This window comes from Oryctolagus cuniculus, chromosome 19 (genome assembly GCF_964237555.1).
Source record: "Oryctolagus cuniculus chromosome 19, mOryCun1.1, whole genome shotgun sequence".
Lineage (NCBI taxonomy): Eukaryota > Metazoa > Chordata > Mammalia > Lagomorpha > Leporidae > Oryctolagus > Oryctolagus cuniculus.
Window position 1 is genome coordinate 20,710,411 of NC_091450.1, and position 25,503 is coordinate 20,735,913.

Sequence of the window (25,503 nt, forward strand, 5' to 3'; positions counted from 1 at the left end):
CCCACATGGGTGACGAGGACCCAAGTCCTCAGGCCATCACTTGCAGCCTCCAAGGGTGTGTATTAGCAGGAAGCAGGATTCAGAAGCAGAGTCAGGACTTGAACCAGGCACTCTGATCTGGGATGTGGGTATCCCAGACAGCATCTTACCAGCTCAGCCAAATGCTCACTCTCATACCACATCCAGTTCATGCTAACAGCTGTCTGTGTACCCCACTGTGTAAGGATACAATAATGTGTTTATCTATCCCCCTCCTAATGGACAGTCAGGTTGTTCCTGATTTTCCACCTTTGCACTTGTTACTGCAGTAACTGCCTTGCTCCATGTTCCTCAAGGACACTTACACCTGGATGTGCACCTGCTGGGGTCATGGGAAGGTCAGGGGATCAGTTGCTCCTTCAACATGACCCCATGGAGCCAAATTGCTCTCTGCAGTAGTTGCATCTATTTCCATTCCCATCAGCCATGTGTATTATAGGGATGAGCGTGAAACTGCGGGGACTGGAGGGACTGTGTCCCAAGAAGGCACGGATCTCTGACCCATCCTAGTCCCTGTCCTCATCTCATTTCTGCACAACAGAGCTGGGGGTTAGGGTTAGAGGAGGAACCTCAGGCAAAGGGGAAACAGAGGCTTGCCCATGGCTGCAGCGGCCTTTCAGGTGGGAAGCTGGAATGCAGACCTTCAGCCCAGGGGGTTCCTCAGCTGTGTTCCCACAAACGTCAGTGGTCTGTGGTACCATCATGGCTAAGAAGGAGGAGTCCCGGGCGAGAAGGTGGAAAGAGAAAGCGTGAAGAAGCACACGCTGTTGCTTTAATTTGCAGTTCCCTAGTGACGTCCTACACGGCACATGCTTTCACATGCTCCCTTGCCATCTGTATACCTGGTGTTCTCAGTGGGTTCTGCACAAATCTGCGATCATTTTGAAACCGAACTCTTTGTTTTCTCTCTGCCTAGCTTAAATAGTTCTTCATTCAGAGTTTAGATGCCAGGTCTTTATCAGATATGTCTTTTGCAAGCACCTTCTCTCGGTCTGTGGATTTTTTTTTAAGGTTCAAACTAGGCTTACAATAAGTGGGTCACTATAAAGAAAAAGTGCTTTTCAAAATGTAACTTCATAAGGAAATAAATACAGACAGAAGTTGAATATGGCAGCAATGGTGAAGGCAGTAAACAAATTAATAAAATTCGGGAGTCACTTATGTCAAGTGTCTGCCTTCCCCTCTACTCACACCCACACCCACACCCACACCCCCCTTACACCTTCACACGTCATACACACGGAACACATCCCATCAACCACAGAGGAGTGCTCCTGCTTCCGCGGGTGACATCCCAGACACCGGTCTACGTAACCCAGGTGGATATTAATTACTCCAGCATCTGGCGTGTTCATTATCCCCAGTCTATGAGAAACAGCGTTTACCAGGGAACCCATGCATGTGTGCACACACACATGCACCCCAGAACTTCAGGATCTAGCCCAGTTAAAGCCCAAAAGAAACGAAGCTCCTGGCTTCGTTCAGCACAGCAACGCTGTGTATTAATGGAATTCGCACTCACTCAAAGTCGCTTTCTCAGGACTCTAAATCCTTGAGGCTTCATACTCTGCTTCCCCCTGCCATTTCACAGAGGAAAAGCAAAGCACGTCCCTCTGACATTGTACAGAGATCTTTAGCATTTCTGAATCATAGCAGAACAAATGGCAGGTGTCGACGCCGCGGGCGGAAAGGACATGGTGTGTTCAATGACCCGAGAGGAGGCGGGCAACTGGGCGGTCTCGGGGGTGAGTGGGGAGTGGGCTGAAGCCAGGGAGGTGGCAGAGGCCTGTCGTAAAGGGGCTTGAATGTCAACTCAAGGATTTTTTTAAGGCAGAGAGAGAGACCTTCCACTCGCTGGTTGACCCCCACAGATGCTGGCAACAGCCTGGGCTGGGCCAAGGTGAAGCTAGGAGCCTGCAACTCAAGCCAGACCTCTCGGGTGAGCCACCACCTGCTGCCTTCCAGGCACCGCCCACCAGCAGGGAGCCAGTCAACGTGGGGCCAGGGCTTGAACCAGGCACTCCGATGTGGATGTCAGCATTGCAAGCAGCATCTTGACCCCCGCCTACCACCCCTTAAGGATCTGAAAAGCAATAGCGAGGCCATCAGAATGGGCAATGTGGGGTTGCGGGGGGAGGGGAGATTTCCAGTGACATCTGACTTTTAGATTAAAAACAAAGTAACAAGGTAGTTCCTCTTCACCTATAATCCTAAAGTGGTAACTTTGATGTTAGATCGTTGGGCCACTCGAGGTTACTGTCACTGTTTGTCAGAGAACTTGGAGGGGGGGAAGTTTAGTGGACTAAGGGAGAACAAAAGATTCCTGTGGCACAGGGAGAGCAGCAAACCCAACTCCTGCCTCTCCTGGCTGCAGGCCGGGCGTGTGCACAGATGATTGTGTGATTTGGGCTCCTTTTTTGTGCCTGCGGGGGAACACAGCCTTCCTATTCCCTTGACCTTGGACCCTGAGCCTCCACAACTGTAAGACAGTAAATTTCTGGGGCCGGCGCCATGGCGTAGCGGGTAAAGCAGTGCCAGCATTCCATATGGACTCCAGTTAGAGTCCTGGCTGCTCCTCTTCCAATCCAGCTCTCTGCTGTGGCCTGGGAAAGCAGTAGAAGATGGCCCAAGTCTCTGGGCCCCTGCACTCACGTGGGAGACCCGGAAGAAGTTCCTGACTTCGGATCAGTACAGCTCCGGCCCTTGTGGCCATCTGGGAAGTGAATCAGTGGATGGAAGACCTTTCTCTCTGTCTCTCCTTCTAACTCTGCCTCTCAAATAAATAAATCTTTTTGAAAAAAACAGTAAGTTCCTATTATCAAAGCCATTCTTTTGTGGCCTTTTGCACAGGAGCGCAGCAGACCACAGCAGTTGCTACAAACCACAGCGTACCATTGGCATTCGTGGGACTCTGTCACCAAGAGACAACATGGATATTCTCATCCCACATTCCAGTTGTTAGATATTTCAAACTATCCCTATGCTCATCAGCACTCGGAACCACAGCTGTCGTTCAACCCACTGCTAAATCACGTTCTTCAATGTGTGAATCAAGGAGCACGTATGTGACCATACCACCATTTCTAAAATATTTTGAGCACTGCATTTCAAATCGCTGGTTTTCTTCATAGCTCTATGTGTTTCACACTAAGTACTGAAAACATTATTCTGAGAGGCCCAAGCACAAAATGCGACCGGAGCCCCTGCTGTAGGGAGAAGGGAAACTGTCTCAGGGGGCTTGCTGAACCTTCACAGAAGATGTTATTACCAAAAAGCTACGCGAAGATTTCAAATTTTTCTGCACCAAAATAAGCTTATCTTTGAAGTCCATTTTTCCACAAATGTCTTTGAAGCCCACTTAGATAAACAGATGTCCTCAAACCTCACTTCCCTTCCCCCATCCAGGAGAGAGATTCTGGATTGGCTGGAGAGAGGTGTGTATTAAGGGGATCATTTTACCCGTTCAAAATTCTTTTGGAACAAAAAGTGGCATGCCAGCTGTCATGATTCATGACAAAGCAAGCTAAAAGGTCCACCTCCTCAGACTCACGAAAATATCAGAGTGAAAACCATACAAGGGCTTTGCGGCTTTCACGTCTATGTTCTCACGCTAAGTTTCAGCCATACCTAGCACATCACTGGTGTTCTGACATATTTGTGGAATGAATGACCCAAAAATGGAAAGTCGTGCTAGCAATATCTCAAAAAGGCCAATGGGAAAAGTGGAGAAACAGCCTGAGGGTCTAACGCGGTCCTTGGTGGGTGCCATGTCTGGCTTCACAAGGACAAGAGGAGGAAGCTGGCCCTTCCCTGGTTCCCAGGGACTTCCCAAGACTGCCAACCTGGGGTTTTCTCCAATGCACCAGGGCAGCAGAGCTGGGAAGGCACACAGTGCACCAGGGCAGCACAAAGCTGGCCACCACAGGTCACAGGGCAAATGGAACAGCCCTGAAGAATCGTGGAGCTCAAGGCAGGTTCTCGAAGCCACAGGATACTGGGACCACCTGGGACCACTCCCAAGGTGGAGAGTGTGGTCTGTGCCAGGGGACTTTAACAAGCGTCCTCTGTTCCCTACAGCCCCTCTCATGCACAGATGCTTCCTCATCAAGTCACAGGGCCCTGGAGACACTGGAGATGGCACTCGGACAGCTGACGGCTCAGTGAGTCAGGTGAGCCCTTTCTTATGACTGCCTCCCCGACCTACTGCCCTCCCACCCCTGGCACATCCAAGGGTTCTCCAGGGTCGTGGCTGTGAATGGCCCAGACTCCAAACTCCAAGGGCCACAGTGCATGAAACCTGTTTTTAAAGGACTCAGTGGGGCTGGCGTTGCGGCACAGCAGGTTAAACCACTGCCTGCATCCCATATGGGCACTGGTTCATGTCCCAGCTGCTTCATTTCCCATCCAGCTCCCTGCTAATGTGCACAGGAAGTCAGCAAAAGATGGCCCAAGTGCTTGGACCCCAGCACCTACATGGGAGGCCTGGAAGGAGCTCCTAGCTCCTGGCTTCCGCCTGGCCCAGTCCTGGCTGTTGTAGCCATTTGAGGAGTGAACCAGCAGATGGAAGTGCTTGCTCTCTGTGTTTCTCCCTCTTTCTAACTCCACCTTTTATTTTTTTTTTAAGATTTATTTGAGGGGCCAGCACCATGGCTCACTTGGCTAATCCTCTGCCTGTTGCGCCGGCATCCCATATGGGCGCCAGATTCTAGTCCGGGCTGCTCCTCTTCCAGTCCAGCTCTCTGCTGTGGCCCGGGAAGGCAGTGGAGGATGGCTCAGGTGATTCAGCACCTGCACCCATGTGGGAGACCGGGGGGGGGGGGCGCCTGGCTCCTGCATCGGATTGGCGCAGCACCAGCCATGGCGGCCATTTGGGGGGTGAACCAATCAAGGGAAGACCTTTCTGTCTCTCTCTCTCACTGTCTAACTCCACCTGTCAAATAAGTAATATATATATATATATATATATATATTTGAAAGGTAGAGTCAGAGAAAGGCAGAAGGCAGAGAGAGGTAAAGAGAGAAGTCTTCCATCCACTGTTCACTCCCCAGATGGCCACAACAGCCAGAGCTACACTGACCTAAAGCCAGGAGCTTTAGGTGCAGAGGCCCAAGGACTTGGGCCATCTTCTGCTTTCCCAGGCCATAGCAGAGAGCTGGATAGGAAGTGGAGCAGCCAGGACTCGAACCGGCGTCCATATGGGATGCCGGTATCTCAGGTGGCGGCTTCACCCGCTACACCACAGCGCTGGCCCCATCTGCCTTTCAAATAAGTAAATAGATCTTTAAAAAAAAAAAAAAAAGACTAAAGAAGAATCAGGAGGATTTGAAGCCTGCAGGCTATTTTTCCAGTAGCAGAGAAGGCAGCAGAAGCCCTGTGGCAAACTCCCAGGAAATGGGACAATCATCAGAGCCCAAATCAGCCCGAGACAGAAAACCCAATTGGGACCCACTGGCTGGTGACCGAGGCCTTCCCACTTCTGCGGGGCATCCCGTTATCCCTGTGGCTGCCTTCTTGAAGATGTCACTTGGTGCAGCCACACACACCTGAAACTATTAGCAAGAAATTCAACTCTGCAGCTGAATCCCGACAGGGCCATCCAAGCAGTGAGAGGAGAAGTGAAATCGGGCTGACCCTGCCACCCCAGGGTTATCTCTGCCCAGCCAGCAGTTGCCATGGTGAAACTTGTCAGCCACGAGGGGAAGAAGCGCCAAGTGGCTGTCAACCAGCTCTCTAGTACACCAGCACCTTGGCGCCCAGGTAAAGAACAAGAGAACGTGGCTGATGCCACAGCTCAGATGGCACGATTCTATTTCTGTCAGGGACTCTTAGCCTGGGGGGGGGGGTCAACTTCAACAGCAATTGCCACAGCCTTTGGGTCTCCTGGAAGCTTGTTTATATTTGCTATCCAAATAGACTGTGTAGGCACTGCTAGGGACTGAACCATGCATGCGTGCACACACACCGTCTTGAAGTCCTAACCAGCAGGATCTCAGAGTGACTGTATTTGAGGTGGGGTCTTTCAAAGAAGCAACTAAGGTATAATGAAGCCATCAGGGTGGGCCCCGGTGTGCTTGAGCTGGTTTCCTTCTTAGAAAAGGAGGCTGGGACGACACTCACAGAGGGGAGGCCATGCAGAGACCCGGGGCTGTGCACAGACCAGGGAGAGGCCTCGGAAGGCACCGTCCCGCTAGCCCCTTGGCCTCAGACTGCTGGCCTCCAGAATGAAATAATTCTGGTGTATGAGTCACATAGTCTGTGCCAACTCTGCCAGGAAGCCCTAGGAACCTCCTGCACATGTACCCCAACAGAGTGTGGACAGCCCCCCCCCCCCCCAACAAGCAGTGGACTTCTTCAAAGAGTCCCGGGCCCAGGGGATGCCTACCTGTACCTGGGAGTCTCCAGCTAATTCTTCAATTTCTAATTTTCAGTGTCTGGAGGCAAAGCCCTGATCTTCTTGTGCTATTTCCAACTTTGAAACTTGAGTGGAAATCTAATTACACCTTGTCTGTCTGAAGGTCTGCCTTCCCACAATGGCTCCTCCATGAGCAGTACCCTGAGATGCCTCAGACACTGGGGGCTGAGGACAGAGGAAAGCGACAAGGGGCCAGGCAGCCTCACTGAGCTGTAAAAGCTTTGACGATGTGATGCTTCCATCTGCTCCGAAACCTGGGAGACATTCAAGGACAATTATTGTTGGTCCCATTTGACGGGTGAGAAAGTGAAGGCATTGTCTGCCAGCTCAGGTGGTGGCCACACCCTGGTGCTTGTGTAAACCTCTGGTATGAAAGTGCCCATGGGTGTGTGTGTGTGTTGTGTATGCAAATGCACACGCATGCTCTAGTGAGTTCACATGCATGCACTTCTGTTAAAACAGCCACCTAACTGGCCTCTCCCTTTCCTGCCCATACTTCTCCAGGGGACATTTCTACAGGTTATGTCTGATCTTACTGCTTCTATAGTAAAATCTTCCAGTAACCTCCCTTTGCTCTCAGGGTAAATCTGAGATGCTGAGCACGACGTGGAAGGCCCTACACCTCCACTCTGGCCCACCACCATCCATTCCCCACTCATACTTTCCTCCCGAAACATTCTGCTCTGCGTTTCATCAAGCCAGCCCCTTCCCATGTGTCATCTCAGCTTAGGCAAAACGTATTCTAGGACGCCCCAGTCCCATGAACTGGCTTCAGTGTTCCTCTGGGGGCCCTCAATGCCACCTCTGCTTCCTTGCTACTGGCACTGTCTTGTCATGGTTGGCTTGTCAGTCTCCTCACTGGAATAAGAACTTCGTAGATATAGAGTCAGAGCCTTGTTCTCCAACATTTCACAACACATAGTATACAGTAGGTGCTCATTCAGTAGTGGTTTGCGTTGCGGTCAAGTTGGGCAGGGACAGATGCCATCCTTCTTTGACATTTGAGTGTTTCCATGGTTGTAGCTCACACAGGAGATGAAAAAACAAACTCTGAGCTCAACTCAACCCAAGGCTGACCTTCAATCAACCATAGGCAGAGGAACTACAAGGCTGGACTCCAGTTGAGGGGCCACTTCCCTTCCCTGGTCTCTGGATAGGGAGAGAATTTGCCTTCATATCACCCCCTTCCACTCTGAGTATTCACGATCTATCAATGAAATTCAGCCGAAGTTTGGATGAAAGACGTTGGGGAGACATACTACTCAGCCCAAAGGTAGACACTGGGGGGTGCCAACCAACCATCTATCTACCCACAAATATAGACAGGGAATCCACTGAGAGAATCTGTTTCTTTTACTGTAAGTGGCCCCAGCTCTGTGTTCACCTCACCAGCAAGGTGACCGTCCAGCCACCCCATCTGCAAAGCAGCCCCAGAAGGGGGGAAGCAAAGGAGAAACATGCACCCATTCCCTTTCAAGAAACCTCTCCAAAGCCACGCCCAGCGCTTCCTGCTAGCAGCCCACTGACCAGCACTTAGACACCTGTCCACACGGTGCTGCTAGGCAGCCTGGGAAACATTTTCTTTCAGGCAACTGTGCTTCATGAGAAGTCATTTTATTATGGAAGCAAAGACGACTGGGTATGGAGGTACAACTGGAAGTCCCCTGTCGGACATCCTCAGGTATCCATGATCGACCCAGGCTACCCTGCACGTCAGGTTCCACAGAAGTCCTTGGCATGGGTGACAGCAGCAAGAAGCAACCATTCTTCATTCCAAGACTTCTAGGGCCTACTGGGGCATGACAGGAGCCATGATGGGAAAAGTGGGAATCTGGGGACCTTCCTTCAAACTCTCATCTGTCCTCCTCCCTTTCTCCTACACCATATTACCTGCAGTGGGAGGCCTCAGGTCTAATAAAAAGATCACTAACTCAGGCCCAGGAGACAGGGGTTGGGATCTCAGATAAGCCACTTCCTAGCTATATGGCCTTAAAGCATTTAGCCTATCAGGTCTCATTTTCTCATCTGTAAAATGGGAATTATAAAGATCTCCTGGGATTGTGTTCTGGTCTAGCAAGGGCTCAACAGATGGGAGCGACAATCACCATGGCGCCTCACTCCACCCCCGAGGTCACTGTAGCTGACTTCTGCATACTGCCCCATAAGCGGAGTTTATTACAACAGCCTCCGTCCCAGGGCTAAGCCACATGGCTTTCACAGAATCGATCTGTTAAGCCACCAACATAAGCAGACAGGCTATAAATAAAATGACCCAAGGACTGTCTCACATGGAAGGGGCCTCTAGGTTTAGCGTTTGTTTATTGCCATTATTGTGATTGCTAATGATGGCTATAACTGTCGCTTATCCAATGCCCCTCTGTGCCAGGCACTGTCCCTTTCCCAGGGGAGCAGACAGAATGAGTGATTTGCCAGCACTCACCTGAGCCGGCTTCTTCTCTGTTCACTTGCTTTGTTTTTATAATTTTTAACGTGGAAAATCGCCCCTAAACCATCGAAGTGAGAACGACCTGTGATCACACAGCTTCCTTCTTTTGAAGTCTCTAATGAAAGGCTAAGTGAAAGCCTCTCCAGCCCTTGAGACTCCGCCCTCCAGAGATAACCACCGTTAGCAAATTGTTTTCCATGCTTACACGGCTTAATGTTCTCTAAATTGTCATTCCCACTCTTTCAAACAAGCCATTTCAAACAGGAGGAGCAGAAACTGCTGTGTTTGAACCTGCGGGTAGAAAGAAATGACTTCCACTTTGTATCCACTGACTTCCGTGAGCATCTCTCTCCCATTCACTTATCTCATTCATTCATTCACTTATTTATGCAAACATTAAACAAGCTCCCCCAAAACTAGCTGGGCACCTGGGTTAGAGAAAGCCAATATGAGGGGCTGGTACAGTGGCGTAGCAAATAAAGCAGCCACCTGCAGTGCCAGCATCCCACACAGGCGCCCGTCCCAGCTGCTCCACTTATGATCCAGCTCTCTGCTAATAGCTTTGGAAAACAGGAGAAAATGGTCCAAGTCCTTGGGCCATGGGAGACCCAGAAGAAGCTTCAGGTTCCTGGCTACAGATCGGCCCAGCTCTGGTGGTTGCAGCCATCTGGGGAGTGAACCAGTGGATGCAAGACCCCCTCTCCCGCCTCTCTGCAACTCTGCCTTTCAAATAAATAAATAAATCTTTAAAAGAAAAAGAAAGGCGTATGATTATTATCCTCTTTCAGAAAAATCACCAGCCTGGAGGGGAAGCCTGCCCCCCCCCATTATAACACACAATGCAAAATCCATAATTAAGATGAATGTGCAAATGGGGAAGGGGTGGGAGTTTAGCCTAGTGGTTGGGATGCAGGTTGCGACACACACACTGCACATAGGAGCTCCTGGCTCTGTTTCCTGACACCAGTCTCTTGCCAACACGCACCCTGAGAGGCAGCAGTGATGGCTCGGGTAGTTGGGCCCCCGTCACTCATGTGTGGAGACCTGCATTGAGTTTCCAGCTCCCGGTTTTGGCCACAGTTCAGCCCCAGTTGTTCCACGCAGACATCTGGGGTGTAAACCAGTGGATGGGAGTTGTGTGTTCTGTGTGTGTGTATGTGTGTGTGTGCACACACGCACCTTTCAAAGGAAGGAAAGGAGGAAGGGGGAGAGAGGAGTTTTTCCTTTTGAAGAACAATGTATTTATCTGAAAAGCACAGTTTCAGAGACAGAGACAGAGAGAGATTGATTGATTGATTGATTGATCTTCCATCTGCTGGTTTACTCCTCAAATGGCTGCAATGGCCAAGGCTGGGCCAGGCCTAACAGGAGCCTGGAACTCCATCTGGGTCTCCCACATAGGTGCAGGGTCCCAAGCACTTGGGCTATCTTCTGCTACTTTCCCAGGCACATTAGCAGAGAACTGGGTTGGAAATGGAACAGCTGGGGCTCAAACTAGTGCCCTTATGGGATGTGGGCATCCTAGCCAGCTGTCTAACCCACTGTGCCACAACTCCCGCCCTGAAGGACATTTATTTTTTAGGGTGGAGAAGGCCCAGGGAAGCAGGTGCTTGAGGTTAGAACTGGAGACTTCACTGAGTGTTCAGAGAGGAAGCAGAGGTTAGTAGGACAGTCCAGCGGTCTCTTATGTGTTGAGAATGTCATGGAAGGACACAGAACAGGGACAGGGATGAGGCTGGACCAGGCGCTCGGTCCCTGAATTGTGTCCTTAACTATTCACAGTGCATCTGACACTCCAATCTGGCAGCAAAGACTCTGGTTCTTGAGGCAAGACAGATGCTCAACCTGGGTGAAAACGCTATTGACAAGGAGATGTCAATATTTTAAAATCCACCCCCAGGAACAGTATCTGGCCATTTAAAAAAACAACATCATTTTGTGTTACATGTTACAATGTGGATGAACCTTGAGAACATTATGGGAGGAGAAGAGAAGCCAGGGACAATGCCACAGCTCTTTGCTTCCGTTTCTATGACATATCCAGATCAGGCAAATCCATAAAGATGCAAAGCTCACCAGTGGCTGTCTTGGGGGCAAAGGGGTGCTGGAAGAAAATGGGGAGAGACTGCTAGTGGGGGTGGGCTGGGGGCACAGAGGAAAGGCTGCACAACTCTGGAAGTGCTGGAAATTATTGCAATGTATGCTTACCTGGGTGAGCTGTATGGCACATGAATTATATATCAATAAAGCTGCTTAAGAATCTTAACTGAGAAGAAAAAACCCTCCATCATTAGAAAGCAGTATACTCCCGAGGACTGCCAAAAATAAGCACACCTTCAAGATCAGCTTTCCCTCTGCCTCCCAGCGAAGAGAGAGAAAAACCGCCTTTTGAAGCTGGGTTACCGTGAGGGCTCATTAGTTGTCAACAACCCAGTCTAATTTGTTTTTGCCCCTGTTTAAATCAGAGGTTACTTAAGTTCATGGAAGAACAGAATGAAAAGATAAATTTAGCTTCATGCAAAATACTTTGAAATCCACGTCTATGAGGATTTTCTAAAAGTTCACAAAAATGTACATTGTGACAAAAACAGATTTCAAAATGTTTCTGCACAAAAATAAACAATTTTTTTTGAGAGGTAGAGATACAGAGAGTGAGAGACAAAGATAAAGGTCTTCCATCTGCTGGTTCACTCCCCAAATGGCTGCAACGGCCGGACTGGGCCAATCCAAAGCCAGGAGCTTCTTCCAGGTCTCCCACGTGGGTGCAGGAGCCCAAGCATTTGGGCCACCTCCCACTGCTTTCCCAGACCATAGCAGGAAGGGGGGTCGGAACAGAAGCAGCCGGGACTTGAACCAGTGTCCATATGAGATGCCGGCACTACAGGCGGAAGCTTTACCCACTACACCACAGCACCGGCCCCACAAACAACTTTTTCCATGAATTTTCTGAAGTACCCTCATGAACCCATCCTGTGGCATGGTAATGACCTATTTGCTGGCTGCTTTCCCTGTGTCTCTGTCCTCTCGCAAGCCTAGCGCTGGACAGCACAGAGCACGGCAGAGCGCTGCAGCTCAGGTCGCACTACTGAGCAGACAGGAGTGGACACGGCAGCTCTGTGGGGCCACGGGGCTGTCTCACACCAGCATCTGTCTTCTCCAAGAATCTGCAGCCCCAGGTCCAGTGCAATTTCTCCTCCTCTCAAAACGGGGCTGCAGAAATGACGCTAAGTAGCCAAATGGCAGGAGGGATGATGGGTTTCACAAACACTTTCCTTCTTCTAAATTACTCCTTCCCACCCCACCACCCCAGCTGCTTCTTAGCTACAGAAATCCTTGTCACCCACCCATCCTGTTGACAAAGAGCAGAGCAGCTCATTAAGGACCAGGTTTGCAGGTGACTGAGCCTCCCCGAGATTCGCAGTTCATCCTTGGAAAGCAAACTCCAATTAGCAATCTCAGCAGCTTGTTTCATTTCCTGGCTGCACATTGCTCGCTCTTGCTGCTCTTGCTGCTGCTGCTGCCATTACTGTCTCTGAGGATTTCAAATCCGGAGACTTGGGGAAATGTGTATGTGTGCTGTTTGTTCATAACCTACGGAGGGGACCTTGCACTCCGTAGAGGTGAGATCTGAGACGAGGGACTCATTGACACACTGAATACTCTATGAACCAGGCCTTGGGCCACTCTCTTTCCATATATGAGAGGTGGGATATTGGTCCCATTTTACAGATGAGAAAACCGAGGCTCATCTCAGAGAATGTCATCCTTTTCCCTCAATTACCCAAGTCAGAATGCAGAATCATTCTCAATTCCCATCTAATCAGTTGTACACTTTTTCCCTTTGGCTTACAAATTAGGTCTGAATCCACATGTTCTCTCCGTGCCCCCTAGCCACTGGGCTGGGTCTCAATCGCTAACACGCAACAAGCAGTTACCGACTGGCAGACAAGAAGCTCTGTGCCCAAGGACCTGGGACACACATGAAAGGACACAAGCACTCCATGGAAAATGGGAGTAAAAGAACATGAGGCCAGCCTTGTGGCCCAGTGGGTTAAGCTGTAGCCAGACACCGGCATCCCCTATCAGAGATCCAGTTCAAGTCCCGGCTGCTCCTCTTCCAATCCAGCTCCCTGCTAAAGCACCTGGGAAGGCAGCAGATGATGACCCATGTGCTTGGGCCCCTGTACCCACTGGGGAGACCTGGCTTCAGCCTGGTCCAGTCCCAACCAGCTCAGCCATTTGTGGAGTGAACCAGTGGACAGAAGATCACTTTCTCTTTTTCTCCCTGTCACTCTGCCTTTCAAATAAAATAAATCTTTTAACAAAAGATACTTATCAGTGCAAAAAAAATGAAATGCATGCATAGTTTTGTCATAATATGCATTGTCCTTGAATAGTTTGACTCTCTCTCATAGAAACAAAACTGACAAAGATCCTAGCACTCAAGCAGCCATCTTTCTGTCAGTCTCTTGCCTAGATTACTGTTATATCCTCCAACTGGCTCTCCCTCCTTCATCCTCCAACGCTAACCATTCTCCACAATGCAGCCAATTTTTCCAAAATAAAAACTTGATCATGTAATTCTCTTCTTAAAATTGTCTGAGGGGCTCCTATTGCTTTGGGGATTAAGGTTGATTCTCCTTAATACAGTTTACAAATCCTTTTCATGACCTGGCGCTCACTCGCTCACTCTCTCTCCACTCCCACACTGTTCCCCTCTCTACTGCCCACTCCATATTTTGCTTTCTTCCTCATGAACTTTTCTGAGTTTATGTTGAAGCCTTCGATACCCTCCTGTCTCCAGCCCCCGACTTCTCTGTCTAGCACATGAATCCCTTCGTGTCTCTCACGTTCGGTCTTTGCTTTTGACCTCTCTCTGCACAGTCTATGCGTTAGGAGTATCTGCTAGAAGATCTCCTAACAGTGGGTCTTCCTCACATGGGTGCCACCTTTTTGGTGCTGTCTTTGCCACTAGATTACATCTTAGAAGGCAGGAATAGTGTCTGTCCTGCTCATCCTTGGATCCATAGCACCAAATTCATCTCTAGTATTTGTAGAATGAATGTGGAAGAGGAACAGGTTTCCATTTCATAGCTAGTAAAGAACAGGAATAGGATTTGAACTTCGAACCCCACTCTTAATCACCAGACTCCACTGGGAGGGATACTGTTAAAACACGGGAGAAGTGAGATTTGCCAAGAATAGACAACTACTTATCACAAATCTTCCTGATCAAAAGCAGAAAACTGGGCTGGTACAGACAGGGAAAAGGAACAAACATAAGCTTTGGTGTAAGTGCTTCATCATCTTAGGACTTAGGATTGATCAACTTGAGCTCTGGTTATCAAGGGAGTGACAAAAACACAGAACATCCTAATTAGGATGGACTTTTAGACATTGCTTGGCTTTCAGCTCCATTAGAAACGGTGAAACTGGAGTCCTGAAGTGGGGAGGGACATCCTCTCCCAACTTATCACAGTCAGAGGCAAATTCTGGCCGAGAGACAAGGGTTTCTGACACCATATTCCATGCTTATACCATGTGCATCACCGCGCCTGGGGGAAGTTTAGGTGCTTAGATTTCATGAAATGGTTCAAAAGAAAAAAAATTCTAAATGTATTCCTGTTAGAGCTGTGATTGTAGAAAAGGGGTCCTTAGATGAAAAATTCCTCTCCATGAAGGCAAAATGAGTATTGACACGACCAGGATGAGCAGAGGAGCCATCACAGGCCATTTCAGGAAAATCGACTGTTTTATGTTAGTCATATCCCAATAGGACAGAGAAGGAGGAAGATAAAGGAAACCTCACCAAGTTTCAGGGCTTCTAACAGCCACCTCTACTGAGGAGGAAATAGAGAGGGGCTTGTGGGAATACCAAGTGAGCTCCATCCGTCTGCAGCTCACCAAGCATACCAAGCATATTGCATGCCTTAGTCCACTAAGCACTCACAAGAATCTAATGGGACATTTGCCCACCATTGTACAGACCAGCTAGCTGGCACATGAGTCTGACTTCAAGGCTGGGATTCAGAAACAAAAAACTCTGTTAACTCTTGGTCATTAGACTTCTTGGCCCAAAGCTGGATGGTCACTTGTTAAATACCACCTGAGTCCAGACTATGCCATCTTCCCCACCCAAGGGAGCTCCCAGTCAAAATAGGAGTGACCTCCAAGGTCCCTCAGAGGATGCTTTTACCTGGAGATGTTCACAGGTCATGATAGGTGGTGCTTAGGCCACATTCTAGAATGTTCTCATCCATTAAGGACAGTGAAAACAACCACTGGGCACCTACCACATGCTTTCCATAGATAGCCTTCAGTTTAATGTAGCTGACCCCAGAAGACCGTTATTATCCCCATCTTTATTTAAACCAGGCAGTGTGTCCAAGATGGCTGGTGTCACCGGTAGGATTCACACCTAGGTCTGCCTGTCTCCAAAGCTGCTGCCCTTAACCATGACAGGATACTAAGTAGCTACAGCATAAGCAGCACCCAAATGGTACCACGTGGGGAGGACACAGTGCGTGTGAGATCAACAGCCCTGACTTCTGTGTCTTGACTTCATCTGTCAGAAAACACCTGTTTCCCCCTGGTGATTTTAAGGTGAACTCAAAACATTTTGGAAATTCGCAGTGTACGAGTGTAAGTTCTTTTCTCTGCTTTGAATTATTATTCTTTGTCCTTGGGAAGAAATAAAGGAGGGAGATGCAATTTGTTGCTAAGCCCTGAGCTGGAGAGACTACCTCGGAGAGGATTGCCAGTGTGGAGAGAGGTGTGCACTCCCCCTTCCTCGGACTGAGACCTCTCCCTCCAATTTGCATAAATGCAGAACCCTGAGAAGCCAGCTGGACTGACCTGCAGTTGAGTGCACTCAACTCCTTCTGAGACCTTCACTCCCACTCGCTGCTAGAATCCTTAGTGGGATTAAAACTGTAGAGATTGCAAAAATTCAACAACAATCTGTGGCCTCTAAAGAGCAAATATCAGCTCATTATATCCCAGCAGGCATTACCCGCCCTGCGATTCCAAAGCAGAGACTGAGCTAGTTAGAGATTCCTGCAGAGCCAGTTAAGCTGTAGCCTTTCGAGTTAGCAGAGCCTCCCTCAGTTTCCTCATCTGCAAAAATGGGGACCATTGTGACCTTCGTGTAGGACTGCGGCATGATTAAATAACTGATGCATTGAAATCCCGGACATAGAGGCTTGCACTATGTCAACATTCTATAAATGGCACTGTGGGGGTTGACACAACCCATATTAAGATGGCTTAGCGGTTAAGGACCTGGGCTTCGGAAACTGACAGGCCTGGGCTCCATTTTGTAGTTGTGTGGCACTGGACAAGTGTGGAAATACTCTATTTCTCTTCTATAGCATGTTGGGGAGCGCAGGACAGAATATATCTCAAAAGGCTGTTGTGAGCACAAAAGGAGTATGCCACACACCTGGGTCAGCACTTGTGCAAGTCAGCTCAAACCACTACAACAGACTGGGCAGCTTCAACAGTGGATGGTTTATTTTCTCCCATTTTTGGAGGCTACAAGTCCAAGACCAAGATGTGAGAAATTTTGATTTCTGGTGAGACCTCTCTTCCTGGCCTCCATGGCTGTCTTCTTGCTCTATCCTCAACAGGCCTTTCCTGGGTGCAGGGGGTGCGGGGAGTTCTGCTTTCTCTTTCTCTTCTTATAAGGACACCAGCTCTGTCAGATTATAAGGCACCACCCCTATAACCCAAGGGCTCCATCCCCAAACACAGTCACATTGCGGGTTAGGGCTTCAACATGTGAATTTTGGTGAGTTGTAATGTGGTCCATGACAGTGATCAAACAACAGAACCATCTTGAGCAGTCCATCAATTGGTAGAAATAGCTAGAACTAAGATATAGAAGAACAAAGCCAGTTGGGTAGGTTCCTCCCGCAACGCAGATCATTGTCCCTGTTCCCCTCCAAGATGCACCAGGAGCTCCAATCCATGAAGACCAGGTGCAGTAACTTCTAGTGGATGCCAAGGCATGGGGATACTTTGACTTGTGATAACCTAAAATGTCAGTGATGTGCCATCTGTCTTCTCTCATGACCCTTTTCTAAAATTCCTGCCTACAGCTCTCAGACCAAGGTGAGAGGAGGCCACTCATTCATAGAACCACCTGAATATTGATTTGCTTGTTCCTAGAGACTGGTGGTTTTGCTAGAAAGCAGAATATCTTGCCAGCATAGTTGGGTAACCAGGGATTCCTGTTAATACAAAGGAATCTGGGACCTCAGAGATCCAGAGAGCCTGTAAGATTCCTCAAGAGGAAAATCATGATATTGAGTTTGTTTATTAGCACAGTAACAACTGGTGCTGACTGAGCTTCTGCTATGTGTTGTCTGCAAGGCAGTGTCTGAGAGCTTTATCAGGATTGCTTCACAGTCACTCCATGCTGGTAGCTATCAATAAAGAAGAGAGAGGTTGTACTTTCCATGAGATGTTTGGCAATGTCTGGGGATTATTTTGGTCATCACAATGTGATCAGAGGCCAAGAGTAATGCTAAGCACCCTACAATGCACAGAACAGCCCCCTGCAGCAAAGAATGGCCAGGCCCAACATGTCAACAGCTCCAAGGCTGAGGACACACTGCTCTGCAAGGGAGCTACTCATTCCCATTCTACAGTGAGGATGCTCAGTGTGGCAGGAATCCAGCCATCAGCTCCAGATCCCAGAGGAGGCAGGATCTTAATCCCGGTGAGACGGACTTCAGAGCCCCACGCTTCCCCAGTCACCTATAGGCAACCATGATCCTGCATGCAGTGTAGTGCTCCATCTTCACCAGAGCCACTGGGGTCTGAGAGTCTTAAGCCACATGTGGGTGCCATGTGCTGACACTAGGAGCCAATGCACCCCGATTGCAAAGCACTGTCAAGGTCTTGGAAGCTTCCATAAGAGAAGAAAAGAAACTGATTCATCGATTTGCCAACTGTTTTCGCCCCCAGGTGCAGCCAACACAGGTATTTCCAAGTCTACATTATATTGAATCTTTGGGACTGAAAAAAAAAGAAAGCAAATCCGCTTCAGGTGCAGCACAGGAGAGAGAAAGCGTTCCGAAGGAGAATGATTCACACTCCCTTTCCATATTCATCCTCACGCTTCGGATCAAAAAGTAATTGCCAATTGTTGTCAAGTTAAGAGAGAGGTAACTGCATAGGTCAAACTTCCTGAATTCTTATTCAAGAAAATTTTCCATTTCCCAAACTCTCATCTACAAGCCCAAACCTAAGAAAGACGTGCTGCCTAAAGGGGCTTAGGAAACAAACGAATTTCTTTTTACACTCCTTGTCCATCAGACTAATTATTTCTCAACAAAGACATGAGGTTTCCTTTTAGTGTCTGCTTGCTTCTTTCTATGAAAGTAGCATTTCTTTAAAAAAAAAAAAAAGTGTATCCTGGACAAGGGAGATCAAAAGAGAGGCACGTGTCCAGGGTGAGTAATATTTCTCTGTATTATTTCCAGTTGAATTTGCTTAAATCTCTCCTATTTTACTACTTGTCATTATTTGAAACCTCCACCTTGAGTTATGGCTGGTGAGGGAATAAGGAGGCACTCCCGTGAATGCTACTGTGTAGCAGAGGATGAAAAAAGACAAAAAAAAAAGAGGCCAGGGTGACTGGTGCATAAAGAGAATACAGAGGAGGTAACTGTTTTATCTCAATCATGGTATTGATACGTCTGTATTAGAGGCATGCAGGAACTGTGTATGCAAACACGAAAGGGATCATTCTAACAGAAAATCAACGTCGGGATTAAAATGGGTTTATGAAGTTATGTCAAGTGAGCCGCTTTTATCTCTTGCCTCAGGATTACCCCTAGAGGCTCTGCACGTTGCAAGCGCCCTTGCATTTCCTAGCACACTCGAGCATGGTGGGTTAGCCACAAAAAAGAGAGACGGTGATGCAAAGATGGAAATGGCCATGATGAAAGCCAACGCTGTCTGAGCTTTGCGTGCCAAGCACCCCTCTGAGCCCTCTGCCTGTACTACTTCATTTTGTTCTGACAATAGCCAACTGAGGCGCAGTCAGAGGTAGAGGTGTCTTGCTTAACAACTCAGGCATGTCTGAAAGTTGGGAATGCCTGGGTTCACATGCAGACACTGTATTCACTAAAAGTTAGTACAACAGATAGCAGCCATGACGACAATGATGGTAATGGGGATGGTGACGCCTGGCTAAATGCCACAGGGTTGTTTTGAAGGTAGCGTCCAGGTTGTCAGCACTCCGCAAGGCACAGTCACTATCTGCACATGTGAACTGCCCCTAAGACTCCTCCTTCAGAGCTAATGATCAGTTTATTACTTGAATTCTCCAGGAGACACCTGTGGGAATATCGTCACGTTTCGGTGGACCTAGCTTTTAACCACAGTTCAGCTCCTGTGTGACCTTGGATGGCTCACTTGGCCTCTCTGGGCCTCAGATCAATGTGTGAGGAAGACCCTAGTCCAGTGGGGATCATGTACTAGTTTATTATAATAGTTGTTTTAATGAATAAAGGAATCTTTCTTTTTCTTTTTAGCCTCAAGGCTCCACAGGAGTCCTCTATCCATCTCTCTCTCTCCTTACTTTCCCATCCCTGAACCAGCTCTGCTCCAACTCTGGGATTAGGCCTGAATTAACTTTGGAGTCCTGTGTCTATCCTCTGCCACAAGCCCCAGATACAGGCAGACCCACTGTGGCACCCTCCCAACCCCGCCGCACTGTGCTGCTGGCACAAGCCCTGGCCCGTTCCCTGTTCACTCCGCTCTCCCAGTGCTGTCAGGGTCTGCCCCTGTGAGGCTGAGTCCGTGACCAAAAGTTTAGTCTCAGCACCCTTATTACCTTGGGAGGCTGAACACTGTCCCCTCTCTCACACTCCCTAGTCATGGACCCAAGTCCTCTATCAAATCAGAGGCAGACAAACCGAGTTTAAATCCTACCTGTGATTGACCAAGTCACTCCACCTCGCTAAGCCCCAGTTCCCTGACCTGTAAAAGCTCCATTACTCACAGGACTGCTGAGAAGATTAAACATAGCAGTGTATGGAACGCATTTAGGACCGTATTTGAGTTGTGAGAAATTTTCAACAAGAGATAATTACCTCCTATGGACAGTTGTCACAGCGTCCTCCCCTCACCCTGGCTAACCAACTAGGTCATCCTGGGTCAGTTCCCTCGATCCTAGGTTTAACATGTCTGACGTGCGGCCTTCCTATCAGCTCCTTTAGGGTTCTTGCATGACCTAGTGAGGTTTAGGGTTTACATCGTCCAGCCTCTTGGGAGCTCCTCCAGACCGTGTGACTTAAAGACCACTTGGAAATTTCCAGAGGCCAAACCATTCGTCAGTATTGGCAGAACAAGCAAGTCTGGGGTGAGAGATGCCCTTATGTGAACGTTCCCGCACACGTGGTCAAAATCAAGTTGTTCCCTCTACTCAGCAGAGGGTCCTGGCTTCTCACAACTGCCTGTGGAAACGCTCCACTCCCCAGAACTCTTCTGGATGTAAGTGACAGAAACCCAACCCAATCAACCTTGAACATGGATGGGGGTTGGCGGAGACACCACAGAGGGAGAGGACTTACTGGATCACATTGAATCATCAACTCTCCGGAGGGCAGACGGACATTAAACAAGCAGAGATTCAGCATCCAGGGGATGTCACCAAGAACCTGCCTCCATCTCTCAGCCTTGCTTGCTTTCATGTTTTCACTCAGGGTAACGCTCCCCTCTTCACCGCAAAGATGAACAGTGGCAGCTCCCGCCAATATTTCCTCCCTGATTGGAATCCCAGCCAAATGAGAACCCCTCTCCCAGTGTTTCTATCTGAAGTCCCCCAATCCAGTGTTGCTGGCTCTGTGTGTCGCAGGGTCATCCCTTGCCCAACCACTACAGCCAGGGAGATAGTGTATGGTGACTGGTCAGCTCTGTCTTACCTGTCCATCCATGCTCAGGGCACCTGGGGCACATGCAGCATCTGACTGGAAGAAAAATAGATGCTGATCAACAACAAAGGTGTCCACCCCAGGCTGAGCAACCTAAGAGCCTTATTATGGAACACTCCCAGCCCAGAGCCTAGACAGGCTTAGCCCAACTCAAGAAATGCTTCACGGATCAATCAAAGCAGAAGCCCTTGACTTCAGCCAACTGCATCCTCACAGCACAGTTCCTGTCGCCTTTCAGCTGTCAATCCTCCAGCCTCCAACACATACTTTGCTGGTGCTAATCCACGACCTGCTGTTGACACCTTGCGATTTAATTCCCACTGATGTGTGTCTGCATTTAAGAGCGTGCGTATTGTCAATGAAATAACAGGATGCTAAAACCTTTATAAACCGATATGCCAGACAAGAGGGAGGCAAAAATGAATGCTAAGTTTCCTTGCATAATACTCTGTGGGATGTGTTTTTCCCCCTAAGAATATTTTAGCATTAATTAAGATAAACAATGATATATGCTGAAAGACAATTGAATCTGTTCTCAGTTAAAAATGGTCTCATTGTGTAAAAATAGTACCCAAATTATAGCATATAAAGATGCAGGGGGAAAAATACTGTAAACCTACAACATGATTAAAATAGAAATGCAAACCGGTAATGATGAGGCCTCCAAGAGAAAATGGGGGAGAAGACAGACGTGTCATCCTGCTTAATTTATTCACCTTCCTCTGGGATCCTTTCTACTGTGCTCTTCTTCAATAATAACTGCTATTTATCATGCCATGGCGAACACATGTTCTCAATGAAATTGGTGTGGTTATTACCATTTTGTAAGTGAGGAAGCTGAGCTCTGGAGAGTTTAGGAGAGTTTACGTGAAGGTCACACAGGTAGGAAATGAGAGAATCGGGTTTTGAACCAGGCTGGCTCAACCCCCACCTCACACCCCCACCTCTCCCCACACTGTGCCACCCTGCCCTGATGAGAGTCCTTCTCTCACACAGGTCACACCTAAGGTGGATGCGGATGTGAAGGCGACTGTTCTGAGTTCTTCACTTGTATTTGCCCATTTAATCCTCAGCACACGACCAGGAGGTGGTTGCTACCAGTATTCCCATTATTCCCTTGGTTTGTCCGAGGTTGGAGACTGGGGGGGACGGGATCCAAGGCAGGCAGGGATCCGGCTTCAGAGCTGACACTCCTCGCTGCTCTGCTTGCGCTTCCACTCTCTGTGGAGTCCTTCCCAGCCTCTGACGGTGACTCCTCCAGCTGCGTTTCCCTCAGTGTTCCTGCAGGGAAGGCTACAACATGCACCTCTCATCTCCCACGGTCCCTAGTTAATGCCTTGCATGGGACAGGTGCTTGGCAAACGTTTGATGAGGAGGAGATGGGAGCTAGTTAGTTTTTCTCCCTTCCATGCCTGCAGGGTACACGCTGACAGCCAAGAGGTAACTGTACTCGGTGGGTCTTTGTCCAGGAAGGCACTGGGAGAGGATGATGGGTGGCTCAACGCAAAGCCACCCTTGCCTGGAGGAGTAATTGACAACCCTGTCAAGGCTCCTTCTGAGGAACAAATTTATTCGTTCATCCATCGTCTCACCTCTTGCTCACTTCTTCACTCATTACCTCACTCATTCATGCATTTACCCAAGACTGTGAAGGGCTGCCCCACGACAGATACTCCCCTAGGCTCCCGCTACCTCATCTCTACTCATGAGGAAGCCCAGGTTGGATAGACGAGTGAAGGAAGCTTGGCTCCCAGCTCAGTCAGGGCATCAAGGCAGCTTCTACAGCCTCCAAGCCCTGCAAACTCAAAGCCGTAGAGCAAAGCCCACCTTGTTCATCTGACCTCGCTTGGGGCCGGATGCTAAATCTCAGAGCAGAGACATGGTGGCAAAGCAGTATATGCACATGTACCTATCCACGTAAGGTCACGTGAGTGGAGTTATTACACACACTTTTCTATTGAACACATTAAAAAAAAAAAAAAAAACACCTCTTTCCCTACCTCTTCACCTCTTTCTGCTGGGAGGAATGGTGTACCTTCATACTTTTGTCCACACTCACACAAATATATGCAAACAGGCACCTAAGTATGTCAACACCGAGGGGTGGTCGTCACTCACTCCATGTAAAAGCATCTCGTGGCAAACATCTCCCTACATGTCGCGTGTGTCATGAACCAGAAGACACACGTGGAGCCCCCGCCAGATGAACTGGCAAGGACATCACGCACTGGCCGCAGTGGCTGCTGGGTCACGGCCCGTGGTTTCGAGGCACATCTGTCATTGTGCCCCTCCCCCTCAATGGGGTTTTCTCTGACAGATTTTTGGCTCTTGTCCTTCCCCAACCTGGGAGATCTCTTGGCAAAAAATCTAGTGCTGGGGAAGGCTTGGTAACTCCACTTCCTTTCTGCCCCCTCAGACTCTGCCTTCTGAACTGTAAAAGCCAAAACTTCCCTTTTTCTTCTTTTTGCTCTCATGGTTCTTAACAGACTGAAATGAGGATGACTTAACAGAGTGAGTAGGAAGACAAGGCGCACCAGAGTTGGAAAGAAGCCTAGAGAGGGAACAGGTTTGCGTGTGAGAAACAGCCCTGCAGGGGACACTTACAGTGCTTGGGGATCACTCTGCACTTCACCAGCCCCTTCCCACTCACATCCAAAAGGCACCCCCTCGGCCAGTCACCCCCCTCACCCTCCAAGGCTCAGCCAAGCTGTCACGTGTGGCTGGGATCCTCCTCCCAGGATCCTCCAAGCAGCCTGAGCGCACCAGCCCTGACCTCCCAAACCAGCAAAACTGACATAATCTGAGGGCTACCTTTGTCACGGCAATGTTCAGTTTTACAAAACACAGAAACAACAGAATCATAAATGTCCATCTAGCCACAACTGAGAAGCACCATAAGGATAATCCTGAATCCACTCTTTTAAAAATAAATAAGTAAAACTTTCTGACAAACACTAGCTAATTTTAGCTTCTTGCAAGACACTTCTTGCCAGAATTCACACCAGTCATCTCGTGAAATTCCTGCTGTGGAGGAGCCCTCGGGCCACGACGTGGGAGATGAGGCAGAACGGGCATTTGCAGCTGTGCCATCAATATCCATCCATCCCCTCTGCTTGCAACAGCCCCCACTTGGTCAATGCTTGCCCATCGTCATTCAAGTGCTACAGAGCTGGGGGAAGGGATGGAATGTGCGGGGGGAGGGGTATGTCCCAAACCAGGAGCCTCATATACTTCCAAAGCCGGTAAAACACCCTGTTGAGATTGCTGAGACAGAGCTACTCTGTTCTGGTGCAGCTGGAGCTCTGAGGATGTAAGCTGGGTACTTCTGGCAGCCATATCGCCAACAGGAGGAAAGAAAATTGAGTCACACTAGGGCAAGCAGAACTGACAGAGGGCCAGGAACTGAGTCCTGATGCCATCATCAGATTCCACACATCCATCCGTGCCTAAAACCACATCAGTTACTAGATCAGCTAAGTCAACGAGTGAATCTGAGCTGTGTTTTCCATGCTTTGGTACTAACGAGTTCTAATACCCTGAGTCAGGAGGGCAAAGAAGGTGTTCAAGCCAGGAATGGCTGGAGAGAAGGCAGTCTGAACGTGCCAGGCTGAAGGCTGGCGTTTCACCAGGGCTCAGTGGTTCAGGAGCTGACTCTGGGTTCCTGGGAGCTGATGGGTATGAATGACAGAGCAGACTTCCTGACTGCTACACCATTGCTTTTTCCTCCCACACCCCATTCCAAAAGCTATCTCTGCGGGTCTCAGGTGGGAAAGCATTCTCTCCATGGGGAAGGTCCCAGCATAGCAACACTGTGGAGCTCTGTCCATCTCCAACCTCACAGCCGTACCTGGGTACCCACAGGCAATCTGTGCCAGGCCCCTGAACAGGGACCAAAACCTGTTAGTACTCAAGTTCCTTACACACAAGGGCACGGTACAAGCTTCACTCGCACCCTCTGGCATACTTGAACTCACCTCTGGCTTACTTACAATCCCTAACACAATGCAAATGCTATGAAAAGGGCTGTCAGACTGCACTGTTGCAGGAAGAAAGAAGAAAGCATGCATATCTTCAGTACAAATACTGTCTTTTCCTGAATATTTTCCATCTGCAGCTGGTTGAACCCACAGACATGAAACTCACGGAATTGGAGGGCCAACTACGAAAGCATCCCTGCCAGCCAATAGTCCTTCCTTATCTTCTTCTTTCTCTATGAATGCAGATTTCCTGGAAAGTCCTGGGAGTCAGGTGGACCAAACCCAACACCACCCACGCCTCTGTCAAGCCAAGGAAGGGCAAGTATAGGATGCACCCCGCCATTTGGGCCTCCTTGCTGTCATCTTGTACAGCAATTAAGCTAGAGTGCCTATGGTAGCTGAATTGCAATTACCCCTCCACAGTGGCGTCCAAGCCGCTTGTTACCTGGTGAGCGAAATGAAACTGACTATTTCGTGTCTGAGTTCAGCTGCAGACTGCCAAGTGGTGATTTGGGCGGGTGTGTTATTGCAGGGCATAGGGAATGAGGGCCAAACCCCTTAATTACTCACCAAAACGACAGCCAACACCAAACTCTAATTTTCTTCCATGAAACAAGTCTGTCAGGTGTGTCGGTTGACCTCAGGAATGTGCGCCCCTAATACCACGTGCAGAACTAAGTCAG

At 48.9% G+C, this 25,503-nt stretch overlaps 1 long non-coding RNA gene across 1 annotated transcript in view; it reads right to left on the minus strand.

Moving 5' to 3' along the window:
* LOC103348570 (uncharacterized) overlaps positions 1-21,000 on the minus strand; it is a 129,164-nt gene extending 108,164 nt beyond the window's left edge. Inside the window, exon 1 of the long non-coding RNA XR_011384692.1 lies at positions 20,835-21,000. This is a non-coding gene — a long non-coding RNA (uncharacterized lncRNA). The remainder of the gene's footprint in view (positions 1-20,834) is intronic.
* Positions 21,001-25,503: the final 4,503 nt, after the last annotated feature.